Consider the following 27,500-nt stretch of genomic DNA (forward strand, 5'->3'; position numbering starts at 1 on the left):
CTAATCGAAATGGTTGTAACTTGCTTTCATATCCGTCTGCAGTTAATGACGATCTAGTGGCTATCCTTGCATCAGAAAATGAAGACATTATACTGTCACTCGTTAAATGTATTGCACAGGCATGTGATATCAGAAGGAAATTAATTACCTCTTGATAATGTCAGTGTGGTAGAAACAAGATGTGGAAAAAAAAGAAGAGAAATCAAGACAGAACAGTAATCAAAATGAAAGGTTCAGCTACACAGTTAGATGGAAAATTGTCTGTATTATTTTATGAAAAACAATTCATTGAGTGGTGTGTATGTGTACTCTGGATATCAACATGAATGTATGAGCAACGTGATTGCATGAATGCATTTCGGTTTGTTTGTTACATCCGCTTATTCTTTTTTTCTTCTCTTTTCGTTGCTTGTAAAAGCTGCTGGACTATCCATGGCTTTAGAGCTGTAAAACACACGCTGCCGTGGCGAAGTGGTTAGCGTCGCGGAATGACGGCTGGGAGGACGCGGGTTCGAATCCCAGCGGAGGCAGGTTTTTCGGCCCGTGGCCGGCTCCTACCCAGAGTTGAGTGTGTTGTGGGCTTAAATGGGGAGACTGGGACCACACAGTCGAGTGTCATCTACTTCAAGGATGCGTCTTTGGGTGTGTTGCTCTAATTACCTGACCAACACTGCAAGTGTCTGTATATCTTGGGCCTGGTTAACGCCGGGATATCATTATGACAGGAAGCGTAGAGTACAGCCTTGTCTCGCAGTCCCAAACCAAAACGGACCTCCATAGCAACATCGTCATCGTCATCCTCCTCTTCCTCCATCATCATCATAAAAAAAAATAAATAAATAAATAAAAAGTCCCAAAGTATGTGGCCTTTCATGCCCTGCTCTCATGGTGACCTCAGTTTCGATACCCCTCCACTTCTGTGCTTGAGGTGAGTCCTGTCTTCAGTGTCGGCAGATTCAGGGGGGCTGTTGTTTGAGGGATGTGGTGGCGGTCTCCACTCTTAGTAGGGGGCTTAGTAGGTGGCGTCCTAAGTACGTTGAATCAGAGCAGGCACCACTGAACAACACCGAGGTGACTCAGCAGCAGTGCAGGGTCTCCTCTGGTGTGTGGCCTCCTGGCGACCTAACATCGATGGTTCCCAGCGGACTGCCGACGCTGGAACTGTGACGGACAAACCCAGGTGTGGCCGTGTATGGGGTTTTCTGAATGAGCGGCGTGGGAGTAATGCCACTGAAACGGTGCAGATGATGGGGCAGCCAAAAAAAAAGCCATGGCATTGTCACAAAAACAATCAGTTTAATGTCTATGATGTCGTCAGATTCAAGCGGAGTGTTGTCACACACTCCGGAGGAGGTGCTCAATCAGTCTTGCACCATGAATATGCGATTACTGCTGTCAGTAGGGGAATAAGTAGGTGATGTCCTGCATCTGTGAAACCAGAAATGGCTCTACTGAATACCACACACGTCACGGACACTTTTCATCGCTATTTCCCGGTGGTGAGAGAACAAGCCTATGTGTAGGGATAGCGGGAAGAAGGCCAGTGGAAGTGGGGGTTGGGGGTCGTGGTAATGACCTGGAAGAAAAAAAAGAACATTGATGTGTGCTTGTTTGTTGTTATATAGGAAAGGACAGTATACTTTGCAGCAATCTACTCGGATATTTCAATGTCACAGTTTAAGTTAGATAAAATAAGGAGGGTCCTGGAAATCCTGATTCTATTCTTTGCTTATATTTCAGTTGTGTTAGTGTCTGTTCATTCATTCATTCATTTACTTATTTATTTTATCTATTTTTATTCGTTTATTTGTTTATCTATCTATCTATTTTACTAATTGTTTTCTATCTTTTTTTCAGTGTCTGATTCTTGTCTTACCTCTTAAAGACCCGTCAACTGCAGAGCTCCATATCCGGGCCGAAAGTACTAAAGTCTCAGTAGCATTAAGTAAATCAAAAATTGTTTTAACGACCGCGCCATTGACACTGTGCCAAACCTTTAAACAGTTTAATAAAGAAAATCAAACAAAAAATTTAGAGTCAATCACCAAATCCGTCAATTTCTCATCACTTTTTTTCTTCTTCTTTTTCTTTCTTTCTTTCTTTCTTTAAAAATAATAATAATAATAATAAAATACCGAAACACTACCAGTTAAGCACAACCAAGGAATGTTTCTGGACAGCCAACAACGTCCTTGGGTAACCCAAAAACTACACAACAATAAATTATGTTTTCAAATCCAGAGAGATAAAACAGTCTATGCTTGTTTGGAGATATTAATTCAAATGGGAACGGATGAAAGAATTGGGGGAAAGGTAGAAACAGAGAGACCAATGTAACTTTATGGGAAAAAATATCTGGACGATGAGAATGATGTCAATTGCTCGGCATCCCCACGGGAGTTCCGTGGAGGCCAATCATAGCATGTGTACAGAAACTGCTACATGTATTGATTGTAAGACACATCTTACAGTCAGTGAGTGGCGCTGCTTCAAATCCACATCTGTTTATCTTTCGAACTTCCCAAATCTTTTTATGTAACAATACAGAAGCTGAACAAAACAAAATAAACATAAGTGTGGGCAAAGATGTAACTCGAGCGCTTGCTTGCTTGCTTGCTTGTAGATATATATATATTGTGTGTGTGTGTGTGTGTGTGTGTGTGTGTGTGTGTGTGTGTGTGTGTGTGTCCTTGTGTGCATGTTTGAATTAAAAAAACAAACAGAAAATACTGGGATGCGTATTAGGCATGAAGTATGATATAAACTACGCTCGGGGAGACGACGGGGACAAAAAGATGGTTGAGAGATAGAAGACAGGCAGAAAAAGAGACAAGAGAGAGTTGGACAGACACACATATATCCAGACAGTTTGAGGCAGACACAAAGAAATGAGGGAGAGAAACAAATACAGGGACAGACTGAAAATCAAAGCGACACACACACACACACACACACACACACACACACACACACACACACAGAGAGAGAGAGAGAGAGAGAGAGAGAAGGCCAGTTGTTGTGTTTTTTTTTAATTAAAAAAAAACAAAACATTATTCGTTTCAAGGGGGTTAGAATACGTCAATCAATTAAATTCAGTCTTAACAAGTTTCTTACTTACTTAATTTCTGTACATATTGATGACAAACATGAACTGATGTTAGTGAATACTCAGCTGGTCTTGCTTTTTTATCAAAAGGATTTTAGAATTAAAACTCTGATTTCTCTTCTTCCAACACCAGTCAGTCCGTCCGTTCTTCTGCTCTAAGCTTTTCTGGGACACTTTGTACAAATTCTTTACAACTGAACAACAGATAACTCATCATCACACGGCATCACATTGGGAACACTACTATTTGCTCTTTGAATAATATTTTTATATATTATTCTGAAAATGTCATATACCTTACAGTTAAAGAACACGTGGGATTTATCTTCGAGCTGTTGTTTACGAACAGGGCATAATATATGTTGCAAAAATGGCGCAAGGATACAATGCCGGTTCGAATCCCACGTCATGACAACAGGAAACAAGCTCGCCAAGCTGACACTGAGTGACAGCCAGCGGCTTTTAAAGCCTGCTAACACCCAGTGACACACCGACTAAGACCTATACTTTTCAACGTACAAACCGTTTGTGCGTTGTACAAAACTTCAATCTCCAAAACTGTCAACACCACAGTTACAGTTATCTCCAGTCTCTCACAAGTTTCATAACAAAGGCTTGGCCTAGAGGGATTTCCGACACAAGAATCCCACGAACGAATCGTATCAATTCACAGTACACACGTCATCCATGCACTTCAAAAGAACACCAAAATGATAAATAAATAAATAATACCAACCGGCATTATGGTTGCACATTCAAATTCCATACCAGTGCTTACAAATATTTAAATGTTCCATTCTGTCCAGTCTCATTTGGGAGCACCCTACTCGTCCTAGCCACAGACGGCCTACTAGACTCAGTTCACCGATTCCAGTTCCTTGTCCTTCCTCAGTCTAAGGGAGGTGTCTCCACATCGAAGAGGTTAGGCTAACTATTGCCTCATATTATATCGACGTCTGCCAAGTGAACACCACCGTCCACCTCGGGTCGTAGACTTTGCGCCCTCTGTAGACGCTCAGAGTATGGCTTGAGTGAAGGTCGTCCTCTGCAACGTAGCCAACTGGCGTACCACAGCCAGCGGGACTGAGCCACGCTCAGAGGGTGAAAGGTAAGAAGAAGAAGAAGAAGAAGCTGACCTGAGACAAAGAGAAACAACAAAACTTGTCTCTGCCTTAATTACTACTGGCGGGGTTCCAAACCGAAATCTCACTCGGAATTTAATGATTTTGATTCACACCACTTTTTTCCCGATTCTGACTTGGTTGAATTTTGAAATAAAAACAACCGAAAGTAGCAATAATAAACTATGAACACAATCACTGAATTCATAAAAAAGAGAAGTTTTCTTATGCGATCCATGATCCAAATGATAAATTCGCCTGTTGATAATTTCTAATAATTACAACATTAACAGCAACAACAAATTGTCGCAGCTCCAGTTAAACTTGTCTTGTCAGCTAAGCTGCGAAGTGTGCACCCCAGAGACAGAGACAGAGAGAGAGAGAGAGAGAGGAGGTAATGTGGGTGCTCGATGCAAAGGAGCGTGGGCAACAATGTTTTCAGACATTAATTTTGTGTATAACAAAGAGAAAGATCACTTACCACGTACTTGTCTGCACTCACATATTGTATTGCTCAAGGTCAGACAAACAAAAGAAATGCAGTTGTTTTCGTCTCTCGAGAAGACTGACGCATTCCGTACAGAGATGCAGATCGATTCCTCTATTTCTGCCTCAATGCGTAAGATTCACCTTCCTATTTCGATGTTCAAGGTAGAAAGTTATTTAACCTCGTGAAATATTAAAAGAAAACCTAACTACATTTACACATGTGCCTTCACCTCAACTCAAACGATAACTTCAGCAATGACGCTGTCGAAAATGTGTTTTCGGGGAGGGCACAGTTATTTCATTCCCTTGCGAGAAAGAAAGGGAAAAAAATCACCGATCTCTACAGCTGATACAAGGGAAACAACTCGTCACCAACAGAAAACAGCGCTCAAACCCACGTGGGATGTCAAATCGAATCTAATAACATTTGGCTTACATCTGGGTCTGTCGCACAATGGTAATGCGGTTACGCTGATGGATTTTTTTTTTCAGCAGAAGGCAGTCTAGCGCATGAGATACAATGACATTGTTGTCGTCCCTGACGTCGTTAGACCGAAATGAACCAAAACGAATCGTTCTCCCTGTGTTCCCACAGGACTGGTGTTCGTCGCTGCTTTACAGATGGACTTGTGGTGGATGTGTGTTCTTTGTCTTTTGGGGAGGAGTTGGGAGCCTCCCTGTTCCTCTGCCCAGTGTTGTGGAAAGAGTAATTGTGTTGGGGTGCAGCCTGACGCCATTGAGGGCGTAATTGGCAGCTCCTCCTGAGGTGGCCACAGTGCAACTTGTTTTCTTCCAAAACTTTCTTTTTTTACCAGGATTTCATTTCCTTTCTTTTAGCATTAATCGTCTCCTGTTGCCAAATTATGCTTGCTTCTTTTATTCCAGGTTCTTTCTTTTTTCCTTCTTCCATTTGCACAAAATGATTTCACCCCGTGTATGTGTGTGTGTGTGTGTGTGTGTGTGTGTGTGTGTGTGTGTGTGTGTGTGTGTGTCTGTGCCCTTGTATCAGCACATGTACGCGCGCACGCACGCGCGCGTGCACACACACACACACACACACACACACACACACACACACACACACACACACACACGGGGTGAAATCATTTTGTCTGGAAAAGCCATGATTTCCAACTTTCCATACGACCTAGATTAACATTTGTAGGCTTTAAAAAGGCGATATACTCTGTTCATAGGAATGTATTTTACTTGTCTCCATAAGAAGAAAAAACCCCACAATATCAAAAGAACATTATAATACATAGCACTTCAAGGTGTATATGAATCAGTCCTAGCTTGTGTGCGTGAAAAAGGCGTTTATTCTGAAATTCTAGCCATTGAAATGTCAGGAGAAGGTAGACATGGTATTCAATACTGCACAATAGCCGAGCGGTTAAAGCGTTGGACTTTCAATCTGAGGGTCCCGGGTTCGAACCTCGATAACGGTGCGTGGTGGGTAAAGGGTGGATAGTTTTTCAAACCTGTTGACGCCTGAACCCCCTTCGTGTATACACGCACGCTAAAGATCCTGTAACCGATGTCTACATTCGATGGTTTATAGAAACAAGAACATACCCAGCATGCACACCCCCTAAAACGGAATATGGCTACCTTCATGGCGGGGTAAATAAACAAACCGATCATACACGTAAAACGTTACATGTCTGTCTGAGTGTGTATGTGTGCATACCTGAAATCTAACTGGATGGCGCAGGACATGAATGATGAGCGCCCAATGGCAGCCGTCAGTCGGCTCTACCCAGCTAGGCAACCTGTTGTGCAAATGACCCTGAGTTTGTAATGCGCTTTGAGGTTGGTCTCCGACCGAGGATGGCGCTAGATAAGTATCCATATCATTCAAACAATGAATCTTTCCCATCCCAGATATTCAAGTTGACATGCGTGTGTGCAGTTTGCTTGCTAGTACTGTGGTTGATTCACGAAATAAGGATGATGTGTTGAAAAATGAATCAGAAAGATTGCACTTAACTGTTTATCTCGACAAAAATAGTTTGTCGAAGTGGAGGCCATTTATCTCAATGGGGAAAGTAGTAGTAGGCCTCCTTCGATCATGGCTGACCATGGATAGAGCATATCCGACCTACTATCTAATTGGGCTGTCTGCTTGGACCAAGCAGCGTCGCCTGTGACTGTAGAGACCGATGCGAAATGCGGTCACATGTGTAAGCTGATGCTGGTCTGTTGGCTGCCGTCCCTTTTCTGCGAGATCGCTTTTCTGCTGCAGCAGCTGACAGTTTGTCCTCACCAATCCGTAGCTGATTCTTGAGAGTGCTTCTCCATCTGTTGCGGTCATCTGCAAGGCCCTCCCTGGACTCAGTGTTGATCTCAAGCGCCTTCATGTCACGTTTGCAAACGCCTTTGTATCTCAGCTGTGGACGGCGGATTCTTCTCTGCCCCGTGGCGAGCTCTCCATAAAGGATGTCTTTTGGGATGCGACCATCTTCCATGCGGCGAACGTGGCCCAGCCAGCGCAGCCGACGCTGTCTCAGCATGGTATACATGGTCGGGAGGTCAGCGCGAATCAGGACTTCAGTGTTTGTCGCCTTGTCTTGCCGGGAGATGCCGAGTATGCGCCGTAGGCTTCTCAGCTGGAAGGTATTGAGCCTTTTCTCCTGACGAGCATGTGTGGTCCACGCCTCACTGCCATACAGCAAGGTGCTGAGGACGCAGGCGTTGTATACAGCCATCTTTGTCTTCGTGGTCAGTTTTGGGATTTGTCCACACTCTTTGTGTGAGGCGGGCTAGCGCTGTGGCTGCCTTCCCGATCCTCTTGTCGATCTCGGTGAGGGAGAGGATGTCGGTGATGGTTGACCCAAGGTAAGTGAATTGATGGATGACTTCAAGCTCGTAGTCATCAATGGTGATGGCTGATGGAGATGGCGTGTCTTGGCCTGGAACGTTTGTCTTCTTGAGACTGATGGTCAGACCGAAATCTTTGCAGGCCTGGGAGAAGCGGTCCATTAGTGACCGTAAGTCCCGCTGGGTGTGGGTCACAACTGCGGCATCGTCGGCAAAGAGCATGTCTCTGATGTGGGCTTCGCGGACTTTTGTCCTTGCTCTGAGGCGGGCGAGATTGAAGAGCCTGCCATCTGATCTGGTCCGTAGGTAGATCCCTTCTTGCGCTGTGCTGAATGGGGAAAACAATTACATGATAATGCAGGAGTGCGAGTTATTAATGAATGCAACTATTTAGGAATGGCATTGCTGAAAGTAATACGCTGTCTCCTTTCAGCATGATACTGTGTCCTTTGCAAAGGCGTTTTACTCCGATTTTCTTCACTCCTCTCATGTGTGAATGGTACCTGATTTCGAGCGGCGAAGGAGAGGATCGGGCCCTACCATCATGTGCCGAGTCCTTCACACAGTTAATAGTAATTCGCTGCCTCTATGACCGAAAACAGCTACGGGTACCTCTAATGTACGACTTGGTAGAACATGAAAATGGGATAGAACCAAAACGTAAGCATGTTGACATTTATGGGGATTGTTAACACTGTTCGTATATTCACATGGCGGAATGCAGATGATACACGGTAACATAGCATGTTTAAGACTAGTAAAACTTTTGGAATATTATGTTCGATCCAAAGAGAGGCAAGAAAGGTATATGATTTCCAAGTAAAAATGATAATCGGCCAGGAATTGCTGCCACAACTGGAACTTACAGAGGCGTGTTCTTTTCAGAAAGATTCATAAGTTTGGAGAGGTGAAAGTATTGTGGCTTAAGATTGGGACAGCCCATAGCATTTTAGATACAAATGCCATGTTAATGAATATCAGTCCAGATGGATTCGACAGATCTCACTCAAAAGTGCTGGTTGGCCGTTGCATTCCGCTTCAGCGAAGATCTGCATTAAATTTTGTTTGGCTGTGAAGGAAATGTTAAAATGTTGATGTTATGTTTTGATCATTTTGATTGCGAAGTCATATATATACAGATATAAAACGGGAAAAGCATTGCCCTCGTTCAATGGCTTTACTCTGAGACAAAGATACGAAATCGAAAAAGTATATTGCCATTATCCAAATGAAATAATTATTTGCTTAGTCCTGGAACGCATACACACCGCTATCTAGAAAGCGCTGTCATTCACAAACCAGTTTGTTTGTTTTTTAATCTATTTATTATTTTACTGTTACGCTGACGCAAGTGTTTTTTCGAATATTGTACATAATGCTGTTGTGCACTGGCACAAACATTGTGTTTCTTTGTTGTCACTTACACACACACACACACACACACACACACACACACACACACCACACACATATATATATATATATATATGTGTGTGTGTGTGTGTGTGTGTGTGTGTGTGTGTGTGTGTGTGATTTTCAGTTCTCCCCCCACCCCCCTCTCTCTCTCTCTATTTTTTTCTAACTTTTTTTTCTTCTCTTTCTTTCTTTATTTGTTTCTTTTTTTTTTCAACAAAATTGAATAATTTCTCATGAACGAAAAATACTGAGATAACTTGTTTTGCGGGAGATTCTCCAATGTTTAGAACTCTCCTCTGCACGGGCGCATTCATTCCTTCGCAAATTTTCAATGATTACGTTCGATGAAAAAGTGACTGTCATGCACTCGAAAATCGGAGTATGACTACCAACAAGGCGCGGGTAAAACGGGACATAAACGTAAAAAAGCCCTATGTACACGAGTAAGATGAGGGGCCGCAGCCCACGAACGAAAGAGGAAGAAGACACCGGAAAGATTATGTGATAAAATTCTAGCAAGAAAAAGTTGTGCTAACAAGAACCATGCGAAGAAATCCGATTGGATGTCTTGTTCACTTGACGGGAGGAAATCGTATTGTATTGTATTGTATTGTATTACTTTTTGTCAACATATTTCTCATTGTGAAATTTGGACTGCTCTCCTGAGGGGAATGCGTCGCCTTTTCTTTTCTTTTTTTTCTTCTTTTTTATTGCTCTTATGCATCCATTCCACAAATCCTGCATTCATTCATCAACTCTTTCTTCTGTGAGGGTTACCTGCAAATTGACAGGAAGCGAGAAAAGAAAAGTGTCATGTAACCATTCAACAGACAATTCTGGTAATGGCACGATATTTCTCATGACAATACAGAAATACAAATCATGTGACCAATATCTGCACAGTCCTTTTAAGAGGTGGTTTAAACAATAATATGGAACACGTTTGACATGTATGTCAGACTGACACAATAAAGAATTTCAGCATTTTTTCCTTTTAACCATGCAGCTCTTTCTTCCTGCAATTGATTCGCATTATGGATATTTAGACAAGAATCACAATCTAAGATTACAATGAAAGTGACATTCCAAATAGTTGGCCACACAATCTGCGAAACGAACAAGACAAGGAGGTGGAGACATGTCCGTTTGACAACTTGCACAGCTCACCGCGAGCACGTGAAGACGGAGAGTTACGACCCTGATGAGACACGTAACCCCGACACGAATACCTTGACCTTAAAAGCTTTCGCTTCTTGGAGACATGAACAGAACTCACTCAAAAAACTGTCGCCCTCTCTCTCCCCCCTATACCCCACACAAACCTCCTTTCCACTCTCTCCCCTTCACCCCTTCCCACGCCTTCTACACCCTGCCCTCCCTCTCCCTCTCTCCTCCCCTCCCCCTTCCCCTCCCTCACCTCATCGCCTTCCCACCCACCAACCCCCTTTCTGTGTATTTGTGTGCGAGCGCGTGTGCGTTCCACACCAATGTCTGTAATAGTCTAGATTTTTTTTTTTTTTTTTTTTTTTTTGTTTAAATCTTCATCAATAGCGAATCATTATTCATAAACACACAAAATATTTCAAGTGATGACATAGTTATCAGATAGGGATTGCAGACTCACTTTCGTCTGATTTTCGTGGGGATCCCCCGTTATTTTTGGCGATAACTGTTAGTTGTTTTTTCCAGATCACCGAAATGCCATAAATTTCGTCGTGGAAATCGTTGTCCCGACTGAAGGAATGAATAATTTCGGTGACTATTTTTGCAAGTTTACGAGATATATTGGGTATTATAGGAAACTGATACAAAAGAAGCTTAGAGGTGAATTACGAAGGGGACTGAGGGAATTCAAGTCAAAAGTAGAGCAACAGTTTCAGACAGGAAAAATGGCAGATGCATGGGATGGGTTAAAAATTATCACTGGAGAACGAAAAGGAAAACAGTAGCTTGTAAAATGGAAAAGGATGAACAGATTGATTTTTCAAATAAACTGAATGATTTCTACTGTCGCTTTGAAAGGAATGATCTGGGAAGGGAACTGGATAGTGTTATCTCACAGTTGCAGGAAAAGATCAAAGATAGGAACACAGGTGAAGACTTTGAGGTCGATGCAAAAGTTGTTGAATATTTTTAAAACTGAATGTCACGAAGGCAATTGGCCCCGACAATATCTGCGGAAAATTACTGAAAACATGTGCTTCCCAGTTGTGTGACGTGCTCTGTAAAATTTTCAACTGGTCTCTGAAGGACTGCTCTGTCCCCAACATCTGGAAAAAATCTACTATCTGTCCTATCCCCAAGAAAAAGAACCCAGTCGCACTAAATGATTACCGTCCTGTTGCCCTGACTTCAGCAGTGATGAAATGCTTTGAAAAAATTATTCTCCGACATCTTCTTTCTTTCACTGAACAGCAGCTTGACTCTCTTCAGTTTGCTTATAAAGCACACAGAAGTACTGACGATGCTATCCTAACTCTCCTTCATAATGCTTTCCTTCATTTGAATAACACGGGATCTTTCGTTCGTATCCTTTTTGTTGACTTCTCTTCTGCTTTTTTAACACAATACAACCTCATCTCCTTGCCCTCAAACTGCTAGGCATGGATGTTGATCCGAAGCTTACTCTTTGAATAGTAAGTTTTCTTCTCAAAAGAACTCAGTCTGTCCGCTTTCATTCTGCCCACTCTTCTCTAAAATCTACTTCTACTGGTGCACCCCAAGGTACAGTGCTGTCCCCTGTTCTTTTTACACTGTACACAAATGACTGCAGAGGCACGGAGGAAACTCCTGTCATAAAATATTCTGATGATTCAGCAATTGAAGATCTGTCCAACTCTGATGCTATTTATTTCAGTGAAATTAAAAAGTTCTGTTCCTGGTGTGAGAAAAACTATCTGGATCTCAACGTATTGAAAACAAAAGAAATGTTAATAAATTTTCGGAAAGACCCCTTGCCTGTAGCTGACCTTGTTATTGATGGTCAAACAGTGGAGAGGGTCAATGAATATAGATATTTAGGGACCATCTTAGACAATAAGCTGACTTTTGACAGAAATGTTGATTCCATTCATAAGAAATGTCAATCTAGAATTTTTTGTTTACAGAAGCTTAGAAATGTTGGTATAAATTCAAATATTCTTCAAAGTTATTATAGATGTTGTATCGAGGCCGTGCTTACAGTTTCATTTATGTGCTGGTATGGAAGTTTGGGAGTGAGGAGTAAGCATGTTTTGAACGATGTCATGAGTGTATGCAGTAAAATTGTGGGAGTGAAACAAGCTAGTATGCAAGAGCTGTATGAAAGTCGAGTGGTTAAAAAAAAGCAGGCAGATAGCAACTGACGACACCCATATTTTAGCAAAGTATTATGAGCTGTTGCCATCAGGGACGACCCTACAGAACTTTTAAGTTGAAATCCAGAGCTCTGAAGACTTTTATTCCACGTTCAATCCACCTTTTAAATTCTTGAGAACTGTGTGTGTGTGTGTGTGTGTGTGCGCGCGCGCGCGCACTCTCATGTGAGACGTGTGAAAGTCCGTGCATGATAGGCTGTACCTTGTTCTAGTTGTGGGTGTGTGTGTGTGTGTGTGTGTGTGTGTGTGTGTGTTTACTGAGCTTAAAACGTGACAACTGGTTATAATGAATGTGCAATATGTAGGAAGAATAATGTGCAATATGCAGGATGAATGTACAATGAATATGTCTAATGTTAACGTCCATATTCTAAATATATTTCTGTTTAATAATTACGATGTAATAATTAATTGCAATGTTTTTAAAAGCGAATATATGAAATGCTTTTATTTCAGAACATATGTTTATTACTCTTGTTTAATCAGGTTATCCGCGTGTTTGGTGTGTGTGTGTGGGGGGGGGGGTGCGGTGCGGAGGGGGGGGGGGGGGTGCTGATTATCTGGTTGTGGTTTTCCGCAATTCATCTTTATTCTTATCTTATCTGTCTATTATAATCAATGTGCAGTATAGTAGGCTATGTTTATAATTATATTCAAATATGTTTCTTAATTCTTTCTGTTTTTACATTAAGAATACTAGTTATTACCTGCAGTGTGTGGATGTATGTATGAAACGATGTATGTGATATTTTTTACATTTGTATCTTCGTAATATTTGTTGGGGCTGTTGTTGGCTTTTACAGTTATGGTCCCCATGTTGTTTACTTGTCTATGTTGTGATAATGCACCTGACCAAATTTCTCCAGTTGGAGATAATAAAGTTATTCTTATCTTATCTTATCTTATCTTATAATTTCACTCATTATCTGCTTTAGTCTTCTATGTTTAGTTTGAACTTATGTCTTGTCACATCTCTGTTACTACGTATTCGAACTGCTCCATTTATAAACTCTGACGAAAAGTTGTCCGAACAAAGGTAGTGCAAACTCTGAAAAGCAAGCTTCGGTGGTGTGCTGTCCATGACGTCATATGACCTACTTCCCGCTCTGCGAGCGACGCAAAGTCCACCACGAAAGCGGGCCTTCGAACCCTCCCCATCAATTCAAATGATACATGATTTCTAATCAGCTCTCTGTCCATAAACGCCTACCGCGCCCAACACAAGCACACGAGAGACAAACGCGCCTTCCACTCCACAACCAATCCTGCGAAATCGGCAGCGACCGATCCACACCACATGACCGAAGCAAAAGCCTGGAGCATTCACCAGTGTCAACTGTCCACAACATACCATTGACACTTCCCTATTCCTAAATCAGTTTCCTCAGCTGTGCTTCCTGTTCAAAGACAACTTTATACTTAGTCATTTTAACTTACTAATACACAATTTACCCACCAAAAGAACCATATCAACCCAATGGTTTACATACGATCCTTCGTTCTCATTATAACCTGTCTTTCTTTCTTTCTTTCCTCCTTTGTGTGTGCGTGTGTGTGTGTGTGTGTTCTTTGTCAAATGATAAACAAGGCTTGTTGTTGAAACAGATGCTGGAGTACATAAGTGACAGATAAACAGACACACAGACAGACACTCAACCGGAAGGCAGACAAAGTTAACAGCTGTGAGCTCACAGCGAAAGATTTAAATGTTGGTGATTTGGAGCTTCCATTCTCTTAGCAAACGAAAAGCTTTTTTCGACCATTTTCTCTTTTGTTTGAACATTCTTGTCAACACAGCGAAAAGAGTGGAATATAATGGGAACGCAAGCCACTGCAGTGATGAGATTACCGATTGATTTATTTTCTGGCTGTCTGATTGCGGTCGTGCACGTGCGCGCGCGGTGTGTGTGTGTGTGTGTGTGTGTGTGTGTGTGTGTGTGTGTACTTGTTCAAGATTCAATCAAAATAAAGATGCAGTGGAGATGGTGGATGTTACGAACTACGCTCAGAGAGATGAAAGAGACAGACCGGCAAGGAGACAGAGAGAAAGAGACACAGAGTGGGAGTGAAAAAGAAAGAGACACAGACATAGAAACAGACAGACAGAGAAACTGTAAAGTACAGATAGGTAGAGCAGTCTGTCCATATGCGTGTGCCTGGGTATTGAGTTTCCGCAGAAGCAGAGCTTTTTTTTACTCCCCCACTCCCACACCTACTGCTCCGACATCTACGATCAAAAGAGAGGATAATCCCGAAGGTAATCGAGTCCCTTCGACAGCTAGTACACATTGACCAACTCGATCTATCCAAGGCCTACTGACGCTAATAGCATGTCTGCAATAAAACAGTAATGATCCGGAACTACGCCTGAATCCGGAAGACTTACAACCTATCATTAGTATGACTGAAGATTTTTTTCCTGCTATATCTGATCCAAATTTGGTACTGACAGAAAAAGTATTTCCAGAGAAAATGAATTTGTTAAAGTTTACCACGGACACACACATACTAGCAGCTCAACAACTACCAGTGGCAAATGGCGTTAGTTTGTGACGGTTGTGAAGAATGTGAACATTTTGATATCATTTAACCATGACCATTATCTGATCACTACTGACCACTGCTGACCAATACAGACCACAAAGTTCCCATGCTGATAACAATAACAACCGGAAAGTGCTCCTTCACGTTGGTGCATCATTATGACGATTGGAAGGTTTTTGACTGCTAACTATCGACAGCTGACCTTACTTACCACCATGGAAATGTTCAGATTGCTTTTATTTTGTGACGCTTGCGTACTATCATGATTTCGTGACAGGGTCCGGCCCATTAATTGATAACAACTGATAATCACTGACCATTGTTGACCACTGCCGACACAAGTGACCACGACCCAAACGTTTTCAGATTGTAGCATTTTATGATGTTTACACAGTATTTTTTTTAAAAATGCTACAATCTGAAAACGTTTGGGTCATCAGCCTATCGTGCTTGGTCGCTACCAGGTGGACATAGCAGCACTGAGTGAAACCAGGTTTGCCGGTGAAACCCAGCTGGAGGAAGTTGGAGATGGCTACACCTTCTACTGCATTGGGAAGCCAGATGGCACCCTAAGAACCTCAGGCGTGGGCTTTGCCATACGAACCAAACTTGCACGACAGTTTGGCTGCACGACAGTTTGGCAGCCTTCCACGTGGGATAGACGATAGGCTGATGACCCTGCGTCTGAAGCTGTCCAAGGATCGCTTCTCCACAGTCATCAGCTGCTATGCCCGACGATGACCAACCCTGATGACACCAAAGAAGCTTTCTACGAGGAGCTCAGCCGTACCATTTCAGCGGTATACAGAAAGGACAGGCTAATCATCCTTGGGGATTTCAATGCCCTCGTCGTCGTGGCCAAAAGTCCTAGGACAGCACGGTACTGGTAAGTGCAACTCCAACGGACTGCTTCTGCTGCTCTCTCTCTCTCTCTCAACAACGAGCCACTGCTTCTTTGTAACTAAAAGTGAATATGGGTAAACGTAATATAATTGTGTTTAGAAAGGGAGGATATGTGTAAATGAAAGACGGATATACAATGGAATTATGAATGTATACAAAAATCTAAGTATATATATTTTCAATTGTTGCAGTTTCACGTTTCCAGGTAAAAACCTTGCAAGCAGAGCACTAAAATGCATTGTCATATCTTATGAAGAAAATGCCATTAGTACAAAATGAATCTTTGAAATTATTCCTGAAAATATTTGATTCGCAAATTCAGCGTATGATACAGTACGGAGCAGAGTTATGGGGAATTGACATTGCTGCTGTATTCTGTGAAAAAGAGCCATTTATATGCTTTTGAAAAAAAATCTAGGGGACTCCATACAGGCACCTAATGATCTCGTTTATGGTGAGAAAGCCAGATACCTAATATCGCTGGTCTCTGCTGTTAAATGTATTAAGCATTGGCTTAAGTGAATACAACTGGACGGACACAAACAACCCTTTTTGAAATTATACTCAATACATAAAAAGCTTGGATTTCTTTTTTTTAAGTGCATCACAAGTGAATCTTGAAGGCCTTGCCTCTCTTGTTTCAAAATGTAATGTTTAAGATGAGAAAGATCAGTTTAAAGCAAATTAACTCCACTAGCATTACAGAGTAATTTCCCTTTTTTACTATCTGCACCAAAACGTTTGCAAAATAAATAAAACTTCCATGCTTAGCAAAAGAAGTTCCTGTTTGAACAAAAAAAAATGATAATGATGACTGCTCTAGCTGTTGGGTCAGAATATCAGATCAAAGTGCCAAGTTTAGAGAATACAAAAAATATAAATATAACAGTAAATGCAGTTTGCATATAATTAGGCTTCATTCTTTTTTTTTTCTTTTTTTTTGTGCCCATCCCAGAGGCGCAGTATTGTTTTAAACAAAATGACTGGAAACAACTGAATTTTTCCTATTTTTATGCCAAATTTGGTGTCAACTGACAAAGTAGTTGCAGAGAAAATGTCAATGTTAAAGTTTACCACGGACACACACACACACACACAGACAACCGAACACCGGGTTAAAACATAGACTCACTTTGTTTACACAAGTGAGTCAAAAAGGTTCTAAATGTGGGAAGGAAGCTATATGAATATGGTTTTGTTTTTTTCTTTTCACAAAAATATGTTGAATGTAGGAAATCTTCAGACACATGTCTAGGAAATCCACGAAAAAGTACAAAGCACACGCAGAAGTAATCCAAAACCCAACTAAATACATCGAGTAGTTTGTAATTGTCCACCCAGTGCAAGAAAATAAACTGACCAATTCCCCTTTTCTTTGAAGAAGTCCCATACTTATGAAATACTGAGCTTTTGAATGGCGATGGTCTTCTGATTGCCGGTGATTTTAATGTTCACTATGAGGACATCTGTGATGCCAGGGCCAGGAAATTCAAGAAATGGGCATGTTCTATTTTGGACAATCTATTGACAAACCAGCGTATCCCCAAAGTGGTCACATTCTATACCTTGTGATTTTCCATGATAATCACTGTTTACTTCACTGTGCTAAGTGTTGTCATGATCTCTCTCCAACCATGTGTGTACCTTGTGTTGTCTCAGCGTTCGTCCGACCATGTGTGTACCTTGTGTTGTCTCAGCGTTCATATGACCATGTGTGTACCTTGTGTTGTCTCAGCGTTCATATGACCATGTGTGTACCTTGTGTTGTCTCAGCGTTCATATGACCATGTGTGTACCTTGTGTTGTCTCAGCGTTCGTCCGACCATGTGTGTACCTTGTGTTGTCTCAGCGTTCATATGACCATGTGTGTACCTTGTGTTGTCTCAGCGTTCATATGACCATGTGTGTACCTTGTGTTGTATCAGCGTTCGTCCGACCATGTGTGTACCTTGTGTTGTCTCAGCGTTCATATGACCATGTGTGTACCTTGTGTTGTCTCAGCGTTCATATGACCATGTGTGTACCTTGTGTTGTATCAGCGTTCGTCCGACCATGTGTGTACCTTGTGTTGTCTCAGCGTTCATATGACCATGTGTGTACCTTGTGTTGTCTCAGCGTTCATATGACCATGTGTGTACCTTGTGTTGTCTCAGCGTTCATATGACCATGTGTGTACCTTGTGTTGTCTCAGCGTTCATATGACCATGTGTGAACCGAGTTCTGACATGTGTGTATTAAGCACGAAAGACATAAGTGAATTCACATTCTACTTTACTTAAAAAAAGCGCCTTTCAACGCTCAAAACACTTTATAATACAGTATGGTGCAAGAAACAAAAACAAAAATAACAACAACAACAACAACAACAACAACACACACACACACACACACACACACACACACACACACACACACACAAATGGGCGCACACACACACACACACACACACACACACACACACACACACACGTGCACACTCAGATATAACTCTGACACAACACACACACACACACACACACACACACACACACACACACACACACACAAACACACACACACACACACACACACACACACACACACACACACACACACACACAGAGAGAGAGAGAGAGAGAGAGAGAGAGAGAGAGAGGTGCACTCACGCTCCTCTCTCCGACATGCTCCCACATCACAATGAAGTAATCAATATGGATGGAAACAGCACGTTCTTAAGTGATAGGGAGCCTTAATCATAATGATGGGTAAAAAGATATGTATTCAGGCCTGCCCTGAAGGACTCTAGGGACTGAGTGTGTCGGAGAAAGTAGGAAGAGTGGGGTAAAGGTCGAAACTTGTACACAGCGACTGCTCACTATGCATGGCTACCTACATCTGGATGCAAATAGGTGATGGTCTAGCAGCCAGCACCGATTTATCGAAATGAGTTCAAAATTGTACCAAATACATAAAATGTAAGCGTTGACATGAATACACACAGCATCTGCAGAACTATCAAAGCAAATAAGAATACATGCAGATAAAGAAAAGGTTGTTACACCTTCATGTTTCGCTGCGTGCGTGTTCGATGGCTACAGTTCGGTGGTCCGACGGTAGCTGGAATTAGACATACAATCCACTTATTGGAATATTCACGCATTATGAACTTTCCCAATCTAAAGACAGATTGGGCACATTTTGTACAAAGTACTTTGAGTTCAGTGAGTTTTTTTAAAGGGTGGGTGGAGTTCTGTCACACAAAGCAATATACAGTGTTTTACTAACATCTACCAATGTTTCTATTGCCATCGCTGCTGAGCACAAGAAACAAATCAATACTGCCCTGAATGTTCCTGATTACTTCTGTGTGTTTGTGTGTGTGTGTGTGTGTGTGTGTGTGTGTGTGTGTGTGTGTGTGTATGTGTGTGTGTGTGTGTGTGTGTGAATATTGATGTGGCTGATGTAAGAATGTTCTTCTCGTGTATCATGATTGTTTCATGTATATATGTTGTTTTTTACTGTTTGTGTGTGTTTCTTGTCGCTATAACGATTACATTTTTAAGTGTATCACAAGTGTTTATTTTACTGTAAAGTCGATTTATAGACAAAATTTTGCAACAACCCTATGAGTTCTTTTGAGTGTGATAAGTGTATTATCTGATTCGAAAGAGCACCTACACAATAACTCAAGTTTTAATGAATTGAGCTTCACATTTCCCTGGCTGTGCTAGAACTGAACGCGTACAAGCCCGTTTGTCAAAAAACGTGGCAATACATCATCATCTGTTTTCACTTCATCCATTATCGCTGTCGTTCTGTTCTGTGCTTTCTTTTCTGCAGTTTCGTGTGGCCGGGTGACTCAGCGGGTGTGCATGTGTGGGGGTTTGGCACGCTTGATCACCTGCTTGAAACAAAAACAAAAAAAAGGGAATCAATATCATTATTGTTCCTGTAATTTCATCGTTCAAGTGTATCGTTACTATTGCTGTCTCATTATGATAATTATATACCATTTCAGATATGTTGTCTTCCCTATAGCTAATGACAACACTATATTGTCATTCCTGCTCCAGTTCTTCTTTTCATCACATTACGTGTCGTGCTCTGGTTCATTAAAAAGGCACCGTATCATTTTTAACGGCCTGCTGTGAATCCATTTCCTTATGATTCTGCTCAGTTATCACAACAAACCACTGCCTTTCGAGTCCATTGACTCCACATCACCCTTATTTCAAAATTGTTGGTCTTAATACAGACTGTTGTGTCGCTCCATAATCACAATTGGACCATCTCACTACATTAGCAGTGCCAACATCACAATAATGCCATCACCCCCCTCCTTTTTTCCTCATTGTGTCCAACCACGACTTTATCAACATTTCTGTACATGACTACATCTTGTTCCTGTACCATCTTTTTTTTTTCGCGTAATATTACATTGATGGCACCTGATTATTCCAAGGTCATTGCCTTCCATTACCATAACATTTCCATGTGTTATTATATTTCCATAACCTCTACCATTCCCTTTCTCTTGTGGGGAAACCTTGCCAGTGGTGATGGAGTGGATGGGCCTCATCTAAGATTGTCCCATGCCTTCTGAAAATTCTGCGCCAGAAATGTTCCTTTTCCTGTCGCTATTTTCACTTCCTGTTGTTTCCGTTTTTCCTTCGTATAGTATCTTTCTGATTTTGTTATCTGTTCATCTACATTTTGGTCCCCCAAATCTTCCTTTGAAATTCTTGAATTGTATGATAGACTGATCTACCCTTTACAAATATCTGACACTATAAAGACTGAGATTGCTACGATAGGCCCGTGCTGCAGTTGTGCATAGTGCTCTTTTGTTCATTATCTTTCGTGTACTGCGGGTTTCTTTTCATTATTAACATTCTGCAATATGGCGACGGTAGATCAAGCGGAATTGTTGATATCTCAAATGTGGCGTAGTGTATTGTCTTGAATCAAAGTATAAAATGAATTGGCAAAACACCCCAAGAACTGAACTTAACCTGCTGCTTCTCTCAGGTTTCAATCGGAGACGGTTCGATTTATTAGTGTATCTTTTTTAGGATTAAAAATGTGAATGTTGTGGAGTGCTTCTCTTGAGTTGATTGCCCTGGTATGGATTTTAAGCGAGAAGATGAACCGGGATTCCGTGCACAGTATGCATGTAGCGCACACGAAAGAACTAATTGCACCTAAATGGCTATCCCTGTCAAACTTCTGAAAAGATAAACACTTAGAAAGTATGACAAATGGCTATCCCTGTCAAACTTCTGAAAAGATACACACTTAGAAAGTATGACAAATGGCTATCCCTGTCAAACTTCTGAAAAGATACGCACTTGGAAAGTATGACAAATGGCTATCCCTGTCAAACTTCTGAAAGGATACACACTTAGAAAGTATGACAAATGCTCAGGCAGACCGACAAAAGAAGAAAACAAATGGGTGACGCAGCACTGTGGCGACACGCTCTCCCCAGGAAGAGCAATCCAATTCTCACACAAAAATAACTGGTGCCGCAAAGCAATGCAATATAATGCAATGCAATGCAATATAATATCATACAAAACAATACAATACTTAATTAAAGCAGCAAACCAGAAAGTAAGTGCTGTTTCATTATTACTCCCATAATAATAATTTTACTCCATCTCCTTAAATTTTCCATTCCTGTTCCCTTATCCACCAAAACCTGGTTAAGATTGAAGAGGATTATAATCCGGCTTGTTCTGCTGGGGCAACACTCCCTACCTTACCCACTCAGTGCGCAAGAGTGGCACAGGTATTGACACTGCATATAACGAGGACACTGCCACCGACAGGCACACAGTGTCCCAGCCCAACACCACCATATTTATACCCCAAACACTGACCCCGAACGTGGACTGCTGTCAGACATAGTGAAGCACACTCCTCCACTTCCGGACAGCCCCTTCACTGTTTCTGATCCCACCGTCTCTTCCATCCAGCACACCCCTTGTCCTGTCCACATCCAAGATGAAATAACAAAGCGGAGCTATCAGATCATATGCAAATAAGGGGTCAACCCTGTTACACGATTCTAGCGGATATGCGTGTGCCAGGGCATTAGACCATCCGTGCCAATTGTTCATCTCATTTTGTCTTTATTATATTCCCACTGATCTAATAATCTTGCCCAGAAAAAATATTCAGAAAAAAAGGTTTGCTTTTCCAGCACTGTTTCTGTTGTTCAATTCTAAGAATTTTATAGTCGCGTTGTTGGGTCTGATTACCATCACATATGCGTGGGGCGTTTCGTCTTCATTGTCTTCAAGGTGCAGCTCAACGGTGAGTTTGAAAGTGTAGATATTTCGGATTTTAATGAGCGAGGAACGCACATCGCCCTTTATAGCATGAATATCTCACAGGCAAAAGGCGGACTGCGTCTGTAAGCTGTGACGTTACATGGAAAAGCTCCATTGGTGGAAGGGAGAAAAAGAGAAACATGGTTAAGGGCGGTGTAGTATCCAAGATTGTCCCACACCCAGGAAACGCCCGCCAAAACCTATCCCTGGTTGGTTCTTACCCCGGGTAGGAAGTAGCCTAGGCCATTTCATACCCCTTCTGGCTGTGAACACTTCGCTCTCCCAACCAGTCTGTATCACATTTACACTAATGATGATGGTAATGATGATGATAATAAGAATAATAATAATAATGGGAATTTATATAACTCCTTCCAACGCTGAAGCCACTTTGCAATTAATGCAAAAAAGTGATGTGATGATGTTTGTCAAAAACGTGATGTGATGATGTTCGTCCTTCGGATTCGAAGATGACCATGACTTCAAGAGTCAGATGGAAAATCGGTGGCTGTCGGTTCGGAGGTGACTGGTGAGGCCAACCGGGGCCCTGAAGTCTCGCCCACATGTGGGACACAAGTGAGTGGGTGCTGTTGTGGCAGTGGGTGCTCGGGCCTTGCGCACAGCACGCTTTCGGTGAGCCTCGGTGATGTGCCTGGCTTCAGCTGCACGGGCTTCTGTGGTGATTATTGCTGCCAAGCTGGACGGTCCAGAGCAAGTGTCTCCCACGTGTTGATGTCGACGCCCAGGACTTTGAGGGACGCTTAGAGGCAGTCTTGGTAGCGTTTCTTCTGTTCTCCAACTGAGCGCTTTCCCTGACACAGCAGCTGAATAGACAGTCGGCTGTCTGACTGTCTGACCACATGTCCAGCCCACTTGGTTTGGACATTTTGCAGAAGGGTTTAGACGCTGCAGAGTGCAGTTCGTTCCAGGACTTCCGTGTCGGGGAATTTGTCCTGTCACATGATGCGGAGGAGTCTGCAGAGACAGCTCAGGTTGAGCTGTTTGGCGTGTCTGCTGTAGACAGTCCAGGTCTCGCTGGCGAAAATGAGGGTGGTAAGGATCACTGCATAGTAGACCTTCAGCTTAGTGGTAGACCTGAATCGTCTTCGCTCCCAGACGTTCTCACGGAGTCTCCCAAAGGCGGCACTGACTTAAGCAATCCTGTTTTTGACGCTAGCGTCTATGTTCACACACACAGACGAACACACACACACCACCGCCCCTACCCACCCACAGACACATACGTACGTCCTTCACGTACCATGCCACGCCCGCTCACATCATGCTCACTTTCACTGACTTCTGCTAACCAGTGACATCACTGTCCACTAATAACCACCGTTGCCCATTACTGAACCCTACTGACAGATGACTACCACTGACTACTGCTGACTACAATCACAGAGCACCACTGACCACCACGTACCACCGCTGAGAACCACTGACCACTATATACGCGCATGCGCCACTACTGACCACCATTGACCACCATTAACCGCGGACAACTACTGACCACTGCTGACCACCACTGTCCACTACAGATCACTGACCACTGTTGACGATCACTGACCACTATATACTACTGACTACCGGTGAGCATGACTGACCACTACTGACCGCCACAGACCACCACTGTCCACCACTGACTGGTGACCACCGTCGACCACTATGGACCACTGACCACCACTGAGCACCGCTGACCACTACTGACTGCTGACCATTGACAACTGCTGACCACTGCTGACAAGCACCAAAAAGTGTATGTATATGTTTAGGGAAACATAGACTTGGGGGGGATACAGACCAGGGGTAACACAGACCTGGAGTAATATAGACCTGGGGGAACATAGACCTACCAATAACGTATTGGAGGAATATCGACCTGGGGAAACATAGACCTACCAATAACGTTTTGGGGGAATATCGACCTGGGGGAATATAGACTGGGAGAACAAAGACCTGGGGGAACAAAGACCCAGAAAACGTAAATTTAAGGGAACACAGACCCGTGGGAACATAGACCTGGAGGAATATAGTCCTGTAAGAACTTGTAGCTGGCTGAAGGAGAATTCTGGGGAACGTAAAGCTGACCCCCCCGAATTATCTGAAAAATAAACCGCTAAACCATCATTCATGGAGCGTGTGTGTTTTGTGTGTGTGTGTGTGTGTGTGTGTGTGTGTGTGTGTGTGTGTGTGTGTGTGTGTGTGTGTGTGTGTGTGTGTGTGTGTGTGTGTGTGTGTGTTAATCAGAATCAGAATCAGAATCAAAGTCAGATGTCATGAAAACCGTGAATGAAAGGTTTATAGACAAAACAATAAAGGCAGTGTGTGTGTGTGTGTGTGTGTGTGTGTGTGTGTGTGTGTGTGTGTGTGTGTGTGTGTGTGTGTGTGTGTGTGTGTGTTTGTGTGCGTGTGTGTGTGTGTGTGTTCTTTGTCTCTGTTCTTGCTCTTTTATTTTTTAGTGGAGATACCTTTCTTCAATACCCTCTTTTTCTTTCTTGTTTCTCTTCTCAGTTTCTTGTTTCTTCCATGTTCATTATCTAAAAAATCATAGTTTAAAGTTTTATTCATCCGTTCACTCTAGTTGCTTATGGAGGACTGCTATCAAATGATACTTTTACGCCCAAAAGAAGACATTCAAATACTCAGCACTATAACTTAATAAGAAGACGCAAATATGTTCCAAATAACAATTTGAATGTGCAAATTTGATAAACGTACTTATAGCTAACAAATTCCATCTGCTTCCTATGAACAAAAAACAAACAAACAAAAAACAAAAAATGAAAACCGACTTCGGAAACAAATACTTTTCATGCACACGCTTGTTTCGGAAGTCATTATACTTTGTGCATTCCATTATGAAATAGAACTCATCCCCAATCACAGCCATAATTATTACAAACCTTGCATAACCTCAACTCTCGTGGTGTGCCACTACATCTCCCTCTTTCTATTTCCAACTCAAGATTACTTGGCATAATTCATCAAAAGCAATCACTGTACATCAGAGCGACTGAACGTCTCTAGGAACAAACTTTATGTTCAAAGATAATATCAGTTAAAACAGGTGTTCCATATCGAAAAATTTAATTGCAAATAAGACAACAGATTTATCCAAGCAACAAGTTCATTGATTACTTTCCAGTTTTGAATACAAGCCCATTGGTAATAAATATTGTGTGAAATATATTCCTCGCAGTTCACAATCCCTTCATTCTAATGTTGTTAATCTTGGCACTCTTCAAATATCAATGTATATCAGAGAAAAAGAGAGGAGGTAAGAAATGGCCCAGGGGATATAAACTGGCCTAGGCCAAACTATACCCGGGTTCTTACGGGGGTAAACTCTGGCCTAGGCCAGTTCTTATGGGGGTAAACTCTGGTCAGGTTAAGATCTGGCCTGTTACCGGGCGACATTTTGACTGCTGGAAATGTCTCCCGGGGACATTTTCATCGGTCAAAATGTCCCACTTCTTGCGTTTTAGCCTCCCCCCTCCTCCCACCCCCACCCCCACCCACACCCACACCTCACCACCACCACCCTCCTTTTATCCTGTCACGTCCCCTCCGCCGAAAATGTCTCCCCGCCTCTGCCCGCTTTTCTCTAACAAAACATTTGTTCTATTTGCGAGCGCGTGGTGTGTATGTACGTTGCGTGTGTGTGTGTGCGCGCGCGCGCGCGCGTGTGTGTGTGTGTGTGTGTGTGTGTGTCTGTGTGTCTGTGGTGTGTGTGTGTGTGTGTGTGGTGTGTGTGTGTGTGTGTATGTGTGTGTGTGTGTGTGTGAATAAATAAGACCCGAGGTGTGTGTTTTTCATCACACAATACAAAATCATTGCAGATGATATTATCTCCAAATAAATAATTGATTACAAAAATACAATGAATTATAAACCAAAAATATACGAAGAATATTTGGCTCATGAATGTCATAATAAAGAAGACAATAATGATGATTACGATACGGGAAAAACTGCAGCATGAAAAAAAAGAAATAATCAGGTTTAGCAGGACAAAGATGGTACTGATTTTGGAATGAATGCTGACTCAGTCACATCTTCGTCCAGATGATTAGACTACATACAGGAAGAAGGTGACAAGTATATATTTAATCAGGATATTTTTCCTGAGGTACAGCATTTTCGGTTGTCTGCTTTAAATAATGAAGAACGATCGCACAGATTTAGTGAAGTAAAGCATATGTGTACAAAGACGTACTGCTGCAATATTGACATCCTCTTGAAATGCTTTTTGACACTTACGATAACAAGGCAGGGACGGGAAAAAATGCAGGACTTGGGAAATCAATGTCGGTAACACTTCAGCAGCCCCATTTTTTCCAGACATACACAATGCACACACACATGCGAACGAGAGCGCGCGCGCTCGCGCGTGCACACACACACACACACACACACACACACACACACACGCACGCACGCACGCACGCACGCACGCACACACACACACACACACACACACACACAGGTGTACATCCGCACAAACTGTGTGTATGTGTGAGAAAGTTAAAGAGACAGACAGACAGACAGGCAGACAGAGATGGAGACATATATGGTCCATTCGATACTGTATAAGGAGAGATCGAAAGTTTTGGGGGAAGGGGAGGGAGGGGGCAAAATAACTGATTGAACGAATTATATAATGAATCATACTCGAATGAAGGTTTTGGTTTTCTGAAGGAAGTAAAAAAAAAAATCTTTTTTTTCATCCGGCGGCATCGAAGATACGTATAGCCCTCTACCCACAGTGGCTTCTGTTTCCACATTGGTTGGTGGACAGTTTACACAGTTTACGCTTTTGATACCATTGACCATGCTATCTTGCTAAGACTTAGATACTCCCCACCAGCCGACTTGGCGAAGTGGTTATCAGACAATAGAGAGTTACAGTCGTCAAGGCGAGTGAGACAGAGAAACGGTAAGTCTAGATGCTACGTCAGTGGACAGATATTTCCGGACGGAACTGATGCGCCGCAGTTGACAGTAGCAGGACTGTCATGTCTGACAGATGTTTTTTTGCATGGACAGTGTATTGTCAAGGACAAAACCGAGGTTCCTGACTGACCTGGAAAGAGGGATGGATGTACTGCCAAGTTTGATTGTGTCAATTGTGATGGAAGAGAGTTTTTGTTTAGTTCCTATGATCATTGCTTCAGTTTTGTCCGCGTTCAGTTGTAACGTATTTAGAGTCATCCAGTTTTGAATGTCCAGGAAGCAGTTGGGTGTTTCTTGCAAGAGCGACAACAATTTTTCAGGTGTATCACTCTACTGGAGTTGAGTGTCATCAGCATAAGAATGATGACTGGGACTGAGACAGACGAACTCGGGTGTAGCTGTGTACAGGGGACTCGGAATGAGCGGCATGGGAGTAATGCCACTGAGACGGTGCAGATGATGGGGCTGCAGCATA

Source organism: Babylonia areolata, chromosome 5, assembly GCF_041734735.1.
Source record: "Babylonia areolata isolate BAREFJ2019XMU chromosome 5, ASM4173473v1, whole genome shotgun sequence".
In the NCBI taxonomy this organism is placed as follows: domain Eukaryota; kingdom Metazoa; phylum Mollusca; class Gastropoda; order Neogastropoda; family Buccinidae; genus Babylonia; species Babylonia areolata.